At 45.9% G+C, this 14,693-nt stretch overlaps 1 protein-coding gene across 7 annotated transcripts in view; it reads left to right on the top strand.

Moving 5' to 3' along the window:
• LOC133027787 (C-terminal-binding protein 2) overlaps positions 1–14,693 on the top strand; it is a 94,690-nt gene that overhangs the window by 52,917 nt on the left and 27,080 nt on the right. The window lies entirely within an intron of this gene.

The following is a 14,693-nucleotide window of genomic DNA, read 5'->3' as shown; positions in this document are numbered from 1 at the left end:
TGTATAGTTGCGTGGACTATAATAGGCAACTGTTTTTAATAGACACTCTGTTGTCTGTTTGAGATGCTGGTCGCATTGCAGGGCAGCTAAATGTTCTTTAATGCATTTGTTTGTTCGTGCTCAGACACAAATTCAATCATTGTCATTTCAGACAGTGGCTATTTACATTGACTGGAAATTTCATGAGCTCTGTTCTGTTCTCATTCTCATTCTAACATTCTGCTGATCATCTCACAGCTGAGGCAGTGTAAGATATATTGGATTAAGATATTACCACCGAACAACAGCAGTTACAACGCTCACTTACAAAGTCTTGAGACTCAATTTACATTTAAAAAAAGGGATCGGTATGAAAAACCCGACTGCACTGTTGCAAACAATAAGAGTAAACTTCTCATTTTGTTTGTTTTCTACAGCGGCGTTATCCTTTTTAACTACATTCTTCTTTGAAATGTGTTGTTACCGGCCTCATGAAACACATAATTGTGTTTATTCTTCTGCAGAACCTCTATGTCTCTGGCAAGGTTAATGCAAGTAGTATGGCAGCTTTTTATGTTCAGCCTACAGTGAGATTCAGTTCTCCAGCTAGGCATCCACATAAAGGGCTTGATTTCTCAGCTCATAACAAGCTGATATATTTCCCTCCTGATGAGAGCTGATGAGCTTAGGGAAGAATTGAATCTTTTTAACCTTCCTTTCAGCCATCTAACCCCCGTATCCTGCCTGCCTCTCTAATGGGTCCGTGGGCTGCTGCACTTTTTATATAGAGTAATGACTTTTATGAAGTGGCTTCCCCTTCATGTGTTGTCAAGGAAATAAGAAGCGAGGTGCAAGATCCAGAGGAGGGGGAGAGGAGCCCCGGGGGAAGCAGGGTGGGAGGTCCCTTTTTCGAGCTTCATGAAAATATACGCCGCTCTCCAAGGTCACAGTGGCAGCTCCCCCCACCCCCCCTTCAAATACACTAAGCAAAACAAGCTCATTTGTATGTAGCTGACATTTGTTGCTTCAGTAACTTCATCTGATAAAGGGGCAGCCCCTTGCAGACGATCGGAAAGCATACTTCTTAATTGTGTGTTGCTAGGCAACCTCGGTTGCAATGGTAATCAGACATGGATAATCCTCCCATTTGAGGAAACGGGGAAAAGTGGAGCCCTGCATTCAGCGTTACACATTTATTTTGAACACTTGTGACTCTGTTTTCCAGCAGCCGTTTTCAGTTTAGTTTGAAAAATGTTTTAAGACACTTAATGAGAGCATTTCTCTTACGCCCCTCCCTTCTCTCTGTGAACAGTGCACCTCTCAAGAGATTGCCGCACACTTTTGTGCAAAGGCTCCAGTTCACCAGTGAGGAGCTTCTCTTATTACATGCATGGGGTTTTATGTTCAAACATGCATATTGATGAAAAGCTGACACATTATTCCTTTTGCACATACTGAATAAATTGGTAGTTCTTCCAATAAAACTAGTCATCCTTTTATCGTCTCACATCAAAGTGTACATTTGCACATGGCAGTTGAGGCATCTTCATTTCCATACAGTCGACTTCTTATTTATTCTGAGAGCAGAAAAGATGTGAGCAGAAGGGAAAGAGCTGGTACCTAAAAATATGTCTGTGCAAGTTGCAGGTGGGAGGGCTCCTCTCCACTGGGCGCCGTCTTGGTTGGCTAAAGCCGTAAGTAGCGTCAGTAATGGCATTAAAAGTTTGAGTCGAGCCGAGTTACAACAGTTCCCTTCCACCTATAGCAGGGAGAGCGCCGTGCTGCACTCGCATTGGCCATGGAGATGACTGTCAGTGGCTCAGGTGGGTGAAGCGACGCTTTCGTGTAACCCTTGGCTAGCTAGAGACGTGATTGGCTAGTGGTATGTACAGTGTGCGTGCTGAGTAGATTAACTGAGGTGGACTCCACAAATGCCGGCACGTGGTTTCCTTGTGGAGATAATCCACGGAACATCTTCAGCTGTACTTTTCTGGGCTGCGGCATTAGGAGGCGTGGGCGGCGGTGGTGTGTTTGGGGGCAGGGCTCCTAGCTCACAGGAAGGAGAGAGAGTAGAACTTGGCAACAGGGCCTCACAGCCTTATGGGAGTTGTCAGTTGGCGTTTTCACCTGCATAAATCTGTTTTCTCCATGACATTGTGCACAGGTTGCATCCACTGCTCGCCGAGTGGCTGATCAAAAACATGGCAGGTCCCTTTTTTTCCTCTTTTTGACAGGAGGCCATCACCATTGACTTACAGTTATGCAACCTCCCAGTGCACAGCTCCCGTGAGGGGACCGAATGGGATTTTAATTTCCCTGCCTGTGTTTGGAAGGACATCCACGAGGATGCATGCCTAATGTGCTCTCAGCCGTCCTTGGCTAAACTGCTTTGTTCAGGTGTCTGACATTGATTTCAGTGTGCACTCTCCTGCCCGGTTCCACTCGTGTGTATGTTGGTTGGATAGAAAAACATTCCCTGTGTGTCAGTGTGGCCTCAGACTGATTCTGGACACATCTGTATGTTCCCCCACGTCTGTAACTTGCGACTTGAGATATATATACGTGTGTGTTTGTGCTCAGTGCTACTGCTGCCCCCCACTATCCTGCCACTCAAACACACACACACATATATGTCCCTCTGTCAGCAGCAGGAAGGGCTTGTCTCCATCTGAATGTGACAGAACTGACAGCAGGACGTGGGGACAAGACCTTAAGTTTCCTCTATCTGTCTCTGTCTTCCTTTGAGCATAACTATATATATATATATTTAATATAGTCAGAAATGATTTGGGCTGTGGCTCTATTTAAGCAAATCAGCAAGCACAATTATTATTAAATTAAATTAAATTAAAAAATTAACATAAAATTATTAAATTTTTCACCCAACATTTGTACTTTGTATTTGTATTTTGAGGGTCCAAACTTAAATGTCAGGTTCTGGTGTGTAGAGGTAACACAGCCATGAATCACTGTCCTGATGCTTCCTGCCTGTGACCCCTGCCTTACTTGTTGTTCCTGACATGCTAACGGGTTATTGTGGAAAGCTTGCGGCTTACGTTACCTGTCTAGGAAAAAGGCTGAGAATTAGGAGTGGGGGAAATCCTTGCAGCCATCTGTGTGTGTGTGTATTTGTATGCGTATGAGTGCTTACGTAGATGTGTGTGTGTGTGTGTGTGTGTGTGTGTGTGTGTGTGTGTGTGTGTGTGTGTGTGTGTGTGTGTGTGTGTGTGTGTGTGTGTGTGTGTGTGTGTGTGTGTGTGTGTGTGTGTGTGTGTGTGTGTGTGTGTGTGTGTGTGTGTGTGTGTGTGTGTGTGTGTGTGTGTGCGCTACTATAAAGGCGTCACATGGCAGTGGGAGTCTGTGTCATCCTCACTAATCCCACTGATATGAATGAGCGGAGACAGACAAGAGGCTTCAGCTCATATGGCATCGGTCAGGGGGTTATTATGGGGATTGGAGCTGTGTGACAGTGAAACGTTGCTCATGCATAACAACATGATACACTTATGACTTGTGTGCATTTAGGTCTGGGTACTTACAGTGACTATTTTTACATGGAGTCGTGAGCTATGTGTGTCTTTCCCCTCCACATTTAATTAATATATAACGGTGACTTTAAGAGGTTTTTCAATCCACCAGAGGAACAGTTCAGGAATTGTGACCCTTTGTATACATTACTTGCTTTAGGGTGCAGAATATAATCAGTAAACAGTACAAACTCCTCCATATTTGCAAATGGCTCAGCAGCTTATTTCCCCTTCACTCATTAGCAGCAAACAAAAAAAGAGTTGAAAAGATAATCCTACGGAGATTCCACTGAAAATAAAACTGGGTTGCCTTTTTTCCATGTTAAGGATCTTTGTCTTTCTTGTTCTTAAATTTAAGTTTCTTTAAAAAAGTCTGAAATTGGATTATCTGAATTGTAGACCTTAAAAAGTCTTACATATGTTAATATAGGTCTTAAATCCATTTAGGTAGGGCTTAGTTAGTAGTAAACATTTGCTTACTACTACGTTTCAAAATTAGTGTTTTTAAGAGAATATTATATTCAATTATGGGGAAGTGTAAGTAAATCTGGGACTCTGATATTTCTTCTTATCTTTCATACATGATATAGGTCTTAAATTGCATTCATTATGGTAAAAAAAATTTGTTTTTAACGTTAACGTGTGGAAATTCATCTTTTTTTTAATTATTCTGCTCACCCCTTCACTCTGAAAATAGAAAGTCAGCACTTGGACCTCATCTTCATCATCATCATTTGAAATCTTATGTGCTTTAATGCAAATGTGAAATCAGTAAAAACGAAACATCTCAGCTCTTAAACTTTCTTAGTCTCTACTCCATACTGTAAAGATTGTGTTGTTAAATGTTCACTCTTCACCTCCCGACTCTTAAACGCTTATCTGTCATGTGTCTCCAGTTTCTCGATAACCTGGTAAATGTTACATGAACTATCTGCTGCTCAATCTCCACTTAGCCCTTCGTATTGTTTGTGTCCTCGGGGGGAAATATGGCCAGGAAAATCAATTTTTCCACTGCACAATTTATTTATTTTTCCTTTCTCAGAAAACAAAACAAGTGAAATAAAAAAAAAATAAATGAGTGTTTTTGAGCCCCATCCTTCGTTCGCCCCTCCCTCACTGTTTTCTCATGGTGGATCTTTCCAAACCATCGGTTGCGTTCACAGAGGGATTAATGGTTTCTGCGAAGCCGGCCAACGCTCGGAGGGAACGGCGCCTTCGAGCGAATGAGGAACAGCTGCTCTCCCCCTGCTTGTGACAGCTCGAGTGTTCGAGTGTGCGTCTTGTGTGCGTGTGCGACAGTAGCATCTGACCTCTGCTCACAGAGGGTCGGGGGTGCTGTCCTTGTCCGTTAGTGAGCATTAAATCTTCAGGGTTTTCTCCCTGTGTGTTTCTGTTACTCAGTCAGGGAGGAGTTTCTGGTGGAAACTAATTTTTCAGAATTTTTTAAACTAAACTTCTGACCGGATACGTAAAAAACGTGTTGAATTAACGATCATAGTTTGACATTTGAATCCAGTTCTGTATTCCTCACACTTATTTGAAGATGAAATAAATTGGATTTGAAACAACCAATTTAAAGTCAAAGGAAGCAGCTTCTTCTTTCAGATGTTTTTTTCTATAGCGAGCTGATTGGAATTTAGCTGCCGTCTCAGTGGCTCCTCCGCAGGCCTATAGGTCACCACCAAGTGCTAATGAGGAGGTTACAAGTGTGTGTTTGTGTTTGTATATGACCCTGAGTGTGTGTGCTCATCATGCGACATGTTGTGATCGTTTCCTCTCTCTGTATTTCAGCAGACCGCATGTTTATTCTACTTGTCGCCTCGGTCCCGTGGCTGTATTGTCTACAGGAACACGGCGATGCAGGCACATTGCTCACATTGTCAGAATGGCAGCACTTTGGTATAATCTCCCTAATTATCTGTCGTCGACGCTGCCGTATATTATTCCATTCTCCACGGCAGCTGGGGAGGAGATTGGTTTTTATGCACGTCGACCGGCAACAGCTGCATCCACTAAAACAGACAACTACCTCTGCACACCTCCCCGGTCCTCCCTTCTATTTTTTGTCTCCCTCCCTCCCCCTTTGTCTCCCCCTCCCTCAGTGGTGGGCAGGTCACCCTGAATTATTCATCAGTGTGAAATGAAAAAGCTCATGGATATTGAATATCCCCTCTGAAGTGGTGGCCAACATTGTGTGTGTGTGTGTGTGTGTGTGTGTGTGTGTGTGTGTGTGTGTGTGTGTGTGTGTGTGTGTGTGTGTGTGTGTGTGTGTCTGTTTTTTCTTCTTTCTCTCTCTTCTTCATTTTTCTTCTCCTCCAGCTGAAAAGAGTAAAAAGCGGCAGATCTCATTGCAAGGGTATTTCAAAGGTTAACCGATTGCTTTACCTTGCTCACATATTTACTTTCTTCTATGGCCAGTGGGGAGGGGGCGGAGGGGGACAGGGATGGAGGATGAAAAAGAAAAGGAATAAACAAGGTAGAACAGTATTATGTGTTCCTGTGGATCTTTTTCTCCTGATAGAACTTGATGGTCTGACCACCGTAGTGGGTCGTCTTGTTGTGTTGCCGCCGCTCGCTCGCCACCCTTTTCTTGTTGCATCTTTCCAGGCCCTGTTCCTTCTTGGCACGAGATCGCCTGTGGTCGCTTGTGGTCGTCCCGATCGACCGGTCGTCACTCGTTCTCCCACGCGGCCCACTGTGTTTTCTCCATTGTCCCTCTGCCTCGTCTTTTGTCCTGTGGTTTGATCTGCGGTCCGCGCTGCAAATCAATGCTGCTGGGCGCCATTCGTTTAGCTCGGCGGCCAACAAACACAGCAGGGACCCTCCGAAAATCTCCCGTGTGAGGACGTATACAATGGGCTGCAAGGATAAGGAGGAAAAAACACCTTCAAGCTTCAGAGCCCTGTTGTATAGATCTTTAGGACATTTTTAGACACATTAGAATATTTATGTGTGTCCACCATTTGCTGGCTTTAGTGTTTTTATGTGTCTAGTGAGCAAACTGAATGCCGTTTACCTGAAGGACGAAGACTTAAAAAGGCCTCCTTAATGCCAGAGAGCTGAAGCTAAGATGTTGAATAAATAAAGGGAATATAAGCTGCCTCCCTCAGTATGTTGTTCAGGCTAATTGGTAAGTTTTTGTTCATTCTATGTTATTTGAAGCTACATTTACGCCTGATGTCCACATGACCTCAAATTGAGGCTTTAGGAAACACTGCTAGGCCTGTATCAGTTCAAAAAGGCTGGGTATGCATTTTAGTCTGGACAAGCAGAAACCTCTGGAAACAATGACACAGACACCCACGTTGGCTTCCTGACTCGATCTTATCAGGCACCACTCGACACCGAGTGCTGAATGAAGCATGGATAATGAATTACAAGCATTGTTAACCCTCACTTTTAGTAACGGCTCCACCTCGTTGGTTCAAGCAAGGAAATCCCCGGTCTTAGGCTGCGTCCGTACGACTTCATTCTCATTTGAAAACCTTTCAATTCTTCTACAGAGCCGCTAAAATAGAGAAGTTTTAACACGATGACGTAGATACGAACCGTCGCTTGCTGATTGGACGTTTTTCGGGTCACGACAAAGCTTTTGCTGATTCGTCAGGTTCCTATCACATGAACCCCCCCACTGGAAGGAAACAACCGGTATTAGCCTCATGTCGAACAGCCACTTGTCGAACTCATGTCGAACAGCCACTTAACTAACAGCTGTTGTGCAGTTAAATTCTGAATTGTACAATCATACAACTGCTTTCAAAGGAGATATTTTTCTGCTTTGTTTTCAGCCCTTCAAGCAACACACAGGCCCAAACACTTGAGTAGACAGAGATCGTTTTGGTTTGAAAAAACATTTGTCAAACGAAAACCTAATAGTATGGATGTAGCCATAGTATTTTCTGCAACTTAGCAACTAACTGCAAGGTAGACGGACTGCTTCCTCGTTACACCTGCACACACATGAACAGTGTACACAGGCGCACATGTCTTTTCTTTATTTCTGTTTCGGAAAAACGAAAAAAACGTATTGGTGTGAACGCAGCCTGAGAGAACACTGAGCGCTGACCCTGCCGCTCTCCCTCTCTTTGTCATTGTCCATTATGTCCTCTACCTATTACAGTCCTTATTTCTCCATTCCCAGTTTCTGCTGCAGCATAGAAGCTATACACAAAAAAACAAATGTGCCTGCAGGAAGCAGCCGGGGGTTTAACTCTTGGCTGCTAAACCTTTTCCAAAACTCTTTCCCCATGAATAAGTCAAATTATTTGTCTTCCAGGAAATTGTTTTTGAAGCTTTCTTTCTTTTTTGTTTTGAAAACATCTCATTACCCTGAGGCAATTGCACTTAAGGTTAAATGAGTGGATCAGCTGATGGCGTACAGGCAGCAGTGTCAGTGGAGCTCGAAGGTGTCAAGTGTTCCAGGTGTCCAGTGGAGTTACAAATCTCCAGTTACAGTGGGTTTTGGGGAGTTGTAGGTATAGCGGGGGGGGAAGAGGGGCTTCTCAGAGGAAGTGTGAAATATCATCTGCCATGGTGCAGGGAGGAGGACGGGCAAGTCGCTGGGAGTTTCTTTTTCCAGAGGGTGTAGGAGATGAAACAAGGGTTGGGGTGGGTGGGTGGGTGGGTGGGTGGGGGTGCATGATGATGATGATGATGGAAATGGCTGTAACTCTTCAGCAAAGTGAGCTTTAAAAGGCTGTAAGTGGACACCTCATAGTATCTGATGGCTGACTCCTGGCTGACAAGACCCCGCGACCCTGGTGTATTTATCGTAATGGAGCACAGCTGGGCCGCAGCTTCGATGGGTTAATAGCCATGTGACAGCTTCGGGGGGGGGGAGAAGCAGGAGGCGTTGTGTGTGTCCGTGTGTGTGTGTGCATTTTATTTACTTGTACTCTCCGCTGAGTGGCATGCAGGGGCCACACTTGGGAGGGGGGGAATCTCTCTCTGCTGCCAGGCCAGATGGCTCCTGTCACAGAGAGAGAGAGGGAGGAGCGATGGAAGGAAAAGGGGGAAGGAGGGAGGGAGTTCCGAGTCGCCCCTTAACAGCGCCAGAGTGGCCCGTCCCCAGAGCCACCACATCTGGAGACCACCTGCAGCTGGCTCGCCCCCCGCTTCCCCCCATCCCCGGCGCTTTCCCTCACACACAAATTCACTTTCTCGCCCCTTGTTTTTCCAGATGGGGGGAGGTGAAGGCGATGGCAGCGGAGGGTTTGGTCAGGCTGTGATTTGTGCCCATGTTTCAGCAACTTCAGTGCGTCTCTGCCAAGGGAGGAGGAGGAGGAGGAGGAGGAGGAGGAGGAGGAGGAGGAGGAGGAGGAGGAGGAGGAGGAGGAGGAGGAGGAGGTGGCGGCAGCAGCGGCGGCAGTGGTGGTGTGGAAGCAAAGCAAAATATCATTTTATTTTATGACCGCACCAGCCTCAGAGAGTTGTGGGTTTTGTGTTCGGTGTATTTCTCTTTTTCTTTTATTCCTCCCCAAGTAAAAAGGCAGAGTGAGAGTGTCCGCTTTTCTTTTCTTTTCCTCGCTGGAGCTGAAACGGATCCAGAGACCAGAGAGGAGCTGGAAAATAAAGCCTGCCTGCCCTCCCTGGCTCCCCCCAAATAAAATACGCTCATTTGCATTCCCATGCTGTAATTTAGACCACTCTCTCTCTCTCTCTCTCTCTCTCTCTCTCCCTCTCTCTCCCGCTCTCTCTCTTTCACTATCTCTCTGTCCCTCATCCTCGCATCTTTTCAGGGCCCCAGTCCTTCTGGTTCCGCGGGGATTGGAACGTGGGAGGGGAGCAGAGGAGGGGAGGCAGAGAAAACAAAAGCAGAGAGGCAGTGTTGACTCAGGGTTGTTATCTGGACCGATGTTGAGGGGGTGGGGGGCTCTTGTATCAGTGTGTGTGTGTGTATGTGCGACTATATGTGTGTGTCTGCTTACACGCCTTGAGGTGGGAGGCGGTTATTTACTCTGGCTGCTGCCGCGGCAGGTGCCTCTCAGTGGACAGACCTGGGCCTCCTAAATAAATATTCACCGTGGGGAAATTAGACTTGCTTTAGAAAAAGCGACACTACCTCTGCTCCCTTTCCCTCCCTGACTCCGCCTCTTGTCACACTAAGCATGTCCAGTCCATTGAGAATCAGCCGTCTTACTAAAAAAAAACAGAAAAAGAAGCATCGCTGAGCATAAAGGACAAGAAAGAATGTCTGTTGAATGTTTTATGGAACAAAATGATGAATGTTTATTTAAAGCGGAGGAGGAGCGATCGCTGCTGATATTTTGGTGAGATGCAGTCACAGCTTGTTTCCCCCCGTGGTTTCAACTCTTAAACTAAGTTGTTGAACGAACAAACATGACCTTTGGATAAGACTATATTGCATTATTCATTCCCTACGCATAAAGTGTGGAGTGCATGTAGAAAACCTCGCCTGTATGGAAGAGTTGCCCACTTAGCATTTAACGTGGCGTCCTCCACTAATAGTTTCCTTTCCCGTCTAGAGTTGCCTAGCTCCAAGAAATAGCATCTGTCCATTCTAAGATTCCTGAAAACTCATATCACTTGACCACACACTGGGCATGTACACAGAGGAGATGGTCCACTCTGCAGTTGGTTGCTTAGGTGCAGGAAATTGGACAAGGGATTTATTTTTCCTGGATCGAAAACAAGGTCAAACAGCTCAGGTCAACGACGCTTGTAATTTCTTATCCATGTTGTATACAAGACTGGTAGTCGATGGTTGTTTTCTTCAGGAAAAGGGTCACATGGTAAGAGTATGAAGAATCAGGAAAGTGTATCTGATAAGACCCAATCAGGAAGCAAACTAAGATCTCTGCGTCACATTTTCTTACCATCTTAAAAACGCCAGCAGTGATTCCAAGTCTCGGTTTGAAGGGCCCAAAAAAAATGGTTGCGTAGCAACAGTGAGTCCTTTTAATGTTTCGACCCTAAAGGCATTTTCAAACCTATCCTTTGCAAATCGGTGGATAATAATTCTTTGCTTCTAGTCCTGGTCTGACCTTGATTCAATTTCTGGCTACCTGCTAGGAACTCTTGATTTTGCTCTTTGGTTTTATGCAAAGTGTACAAGGCTGTGGCAGCCATTCAGCTCAAACTGCACCCTGCGGTTGAGTCAGACCTAGGTCGGATCATGTTCTCGCCACAAACTAACAACTCCAGAATTTGTTTGTGATCGGACCGAGACCACTTCCAAGGATCTTGGTGTGGTCCTGTGGAGCACAATTGCTGCTTTCAGGCCTGGGCCAACAAATTGTACCGAAGGGAAACATGAAGAGTCTGAATCTGCTGAACTGGACAGTGCAGGTTTGAAAATGCTGTAACACTATTTCCTGCTAAGTTGAAAACAGCAGTAATGCAACACAAGACAGAGTCAAGAGAAAAATCCAAGACAAGGAAAACTCTAGGCTACAACTGCTCCTGTGCTGACCCGAGTCCAGCATCTGAAGCCGACCCGTGGATCTCTGGTTGTAATGTGGTCGAAGCCTCGTCTCCAGGCGGCGGCAGGTCGGCTCCCTCTACCACTTGCTTTTCTAAAGAATCCCTTTAAGTGCTTTAGGGGGATTTAGCCGGCTTCTACATCCAGGAGCCAAGTTCCAGCGCTTACAGGAAAAGGGCGCTCGCAGTATAAATATGATGGTTTAAGAAGAGGGCTCCCTCTCAAAGCTAAATCCACATGGACTGTAAGCAGGCTCGGGCCATTTGTTGGGTCTTCTAGAGCATGACCGCTGCTCTTGATGTCTCACTGTGCTAAAGGTCAGGGCTTAAAGAAGTTGTGCGGCAGAAGGGAGATGGGAGGTGTGGTCTCTGAAGAACTCATTGAAGCGATAAATGCACTGTTGTGTTTAGAAATGGAAAATCCTTCTTAGGAAAACCATCCCTTTGCCTAATCTGTTGTGGTACTATAAAACGTAATAATATATTTTTTAAATGATATGATTAATTACAAATTTTAATTGCAGAGTATATCCAACGTGTCTTTAAAATTGTGTTATGGTCGAATTTAGATTTTTAAATTAATGCTTTTGGTAGACAAATTTTAAAATGGTGAGTATTTTCTTCACTGGTTTGTGCATCAGACTGTTGTGTTAACTGTGTGTGTGTGTGTGTGTGTGTGTGTACTTACGCTCCAAGGCGTGGTTGCAGCTTTGGCAACAGTGGCTGAGGGGCGAACAGATGTAGCCTTCAGCACTGGTTTAGACCCAAGCCTGGCTGCTCTACATCTGAAAGAGGAAGTGTGTGTTTGTGCGTGTGTGTGTGTGTTGGTGTGTATGTGTGGGGGGGACCTGCTGTGCCAATCTGTTCTCATTAGTGTTTACTCGCCCCCTCCAAACGTGTAACGACATGCACGTCAACTGCTGGAGTCAGGAGCACATATATATATATCTGTTAGTTTGCACCAGGCCTGTGGCTGCATGTGACCCGTCCCCTCTGTACGGCCATGTTTTTTTTTCCCATTGAGATCCACTTCGTTCTGGATTCAGCCACAGCTCCAGAATCAACAAAGTCATAACATAAGAATTGTATTTAGGTACAATAAAGTAGCAAATGTACCGATATGAAATGACTTTTTTCCCCCAGATTTTGTCTTTTCAGGCAGCACTTTCCTTCTGGCTATTTATTTAACGTTCTGACTGCCTTTTTCAAAAGTTAGCAATATTTAATCATCTGATTTTTAGTACACAAATATGTCCGTGTAGTTAAATAGTTACTCATCAGTAATTTTGTTTAATTTATTTCAACATAAAGTCACAACATAAAAAGAAATATGATAATTCAGCCTCTCTGGGCCTGGTAATGAAACGATCATGGAGGGAGTGAACACAAGCTTCTACCTGTGAACCGGGATGCTCCAGTCGGATTTAATCTTTAACTGCTTTCAACACAGCTCAATATTATTTAACCTTTTCACCTGTGGAGTGAGCTGAAGTCAACAGTGGCCATTCATGAAACCTGTGGTTTTCTTTTGATATGCCCATCCTTCTTCTTCTTCTTCTTCCTTCTTCTTCTTCTTCTTAAATATCTTCCACCTCATAGAATGGTTCTTTCTTTTTCAGAAGCTCTGATCTGCCACGTTTCATAATAACATTTTGCTGTCAGTCAGCAGCCCCCCCCTTCCTGCATCTCCCTCCGCCTGCACATCCTCTAATGTTATTGAAGAGAGAAAGATCAGAGGGGCAGCCGTATCCCCACACTCCATCAAGAGTGTGTGTGTGTGTGTACGTCTGCGGGAGTGTGTGTCTGGCCGACTGGCAGGAAGTGGGGGCTGCTGCTTTGATGGTCCTACTCCCTCAGATGTGTCATTGCTACAGACAGTGGCTCGGCTGACACACCGTGTCTCCTCTTGTTGGGCTCTCGCCGCTGAGAAACAGCAGCACTCACACACACACACAAACACACATTTGAAGTAGATACACACAATTATTATATACGAAGAAAAGAGAAGTGTACACAGGGGATGGATACATCCACCCAACCACCCAATGAGCCAAAACTGCTTGGGCAGCTCCACCTTTCCACTTTACTGGCAGTGATAATCGGTTCTGGCGTGTGACCGTGCCATGGGTCTTTGTCTATTGGTTGCGCCTGTCACGCAGCCGATGATGTGTGTGCATGCGTGTGTATTCATGTGTGTGTATTCATGTGTGTGCCGTTGCGGTGCTCCGTCCACGCTGCGGAGTTGCGAGGAGGCTCCGATTACATTGTTATGCTAAACAGGGTGTTTTCAGCTACTCATCGTCCTCGCAGCCATTCAGCGGAGCGATCTGTCAGCTTGCCCTCACTCTCCCTCTCCTGCCCCCCCCCCCCCCCCCCCCATCCAGGGAACAAACTGTGAACTTAACACACTCTCGCCCCTGATGACTTCCCTGATGGTGCGAAAAAGCAGCCAAGTCCACAGCTGTAATGTTATTGCTGGAGTGTCTTGAATGTTGCATTGTTCCACTGGTTTTGTGTGTCTGTGTGTGCGTGTGTGTTGCATGTTCAGAGGGAGGGAGTGGGAGTGAGTGAACATGTCACTATTCCAATCTCTTCCTGGTAACCCGCAAAATGCCAGGGTGTGTTTGTGTGTGTGTGTGTGTGTGTGTGTGTGTGTGTGTGTTGTGTGTGTGTGTGTGTGTGTGTGTGTGTGTGTGTGTGTGTGTGTGTGTTTTATTGGGGTGTTGAGGTCTTGGTCTGGATAAAAGTGGAAAAAGCAGAGGAAGAAAGCTAATAATCATGAGGGAGAGAGAGGTGAGGAGGGGAAGCAAACGAAAGCAAAAGAGGGAGAGAAAATGAGAGAGAGAGAGTGTGTGTGTTTGAGAAAGAGGGGGGGGGTTCTTAAAACACTGTGGAGTCCAGATCAGAAATAAAACATAAAAAGGGGAGAAGGAGGAGGGAAAGAAGGAGGAGGGATTGTGCTCGAGTGTGTGGTGTGTGTGTGTGTGTGTGCAGATCCTGTGAAGTGAACGGCAGCCGGGGAGTAAATTGTGCAAGCCCACAGAGCTCAGCTCCGCATGTTCGAGCTGGCACTTTTGATTTAGACCATTTTTTTTTTCTTCTTCTTCTGCTGCACGATCTTTTTCGCTGCCCCTCCTGGTTTATTATCAGCTCGAGACAAAGGCGGGAGAAAAAAGAGCTAAAGCGAGAGAGACGTAGAGACAGAGAGCGAGCGGGAGAGAGAGAGAGAGAGAGAGACGCAGAGTGAATAGATGTTGCGCAGCTACCAGCACAGGAAGCAGCGGAGAGAGTTTCCAGCCATCGTCCTCCGCGACCGCAGCCTTTTCTTCCTGGGAGATTAAAAAAAAAAGAAAAAAAAGGACAAAAGCATCCCCCCGCCTCCTCCTCCGACCCGCCGCCATCCGAGCGCCGGCCTGCTCCGTGCACACGTGCTGTGTGTGTGTCTGCGTGTGCGCTCACCCAAGGAACGCTGCCGGTGTGTGTTGCTTTTCCTCCAGCCCTCAGAGGCATGGTCTGACGATGATGCAGCCGGGGGCTCAGTGAGACCTTGCGCCGCAGAAAAACCCCTTCCCCTCACCGACAAGGCCAGATCAAGAGGAGCAACTCCGAGGGAGGGGGAGGAGGGTGTTGAAGGAGTATTGGAGGAGAGGAAAAGAGGGGGGGGGGGATACCCTCCTTGGATTATTGCGGAGGGTCTTCCGTCCTTCTTCTTTTTTTGGTATATATTTTTTCTCCACTCGCGTCAAC

This window comes from Limanda limanda, chromosome 21 (genome assembly GCF_963576545.1).
Source record: "Limanda limanda chromosome 21, fLimLim1.1, whole genome shotgun sequence".
In the NCBI taxonomy this organism is placed as follows: domain Eukaryota; kingdom Metazoa; phylum Chordata; class Actinopteri; order Pleuronectiformes; family Pleuronectidae; genus Limanda; species Limanda limanda.
Note: the sequence above shows the minus strand (reverse complement) of the source record. Positions and strands in the feature narration are given on the sequence as shown.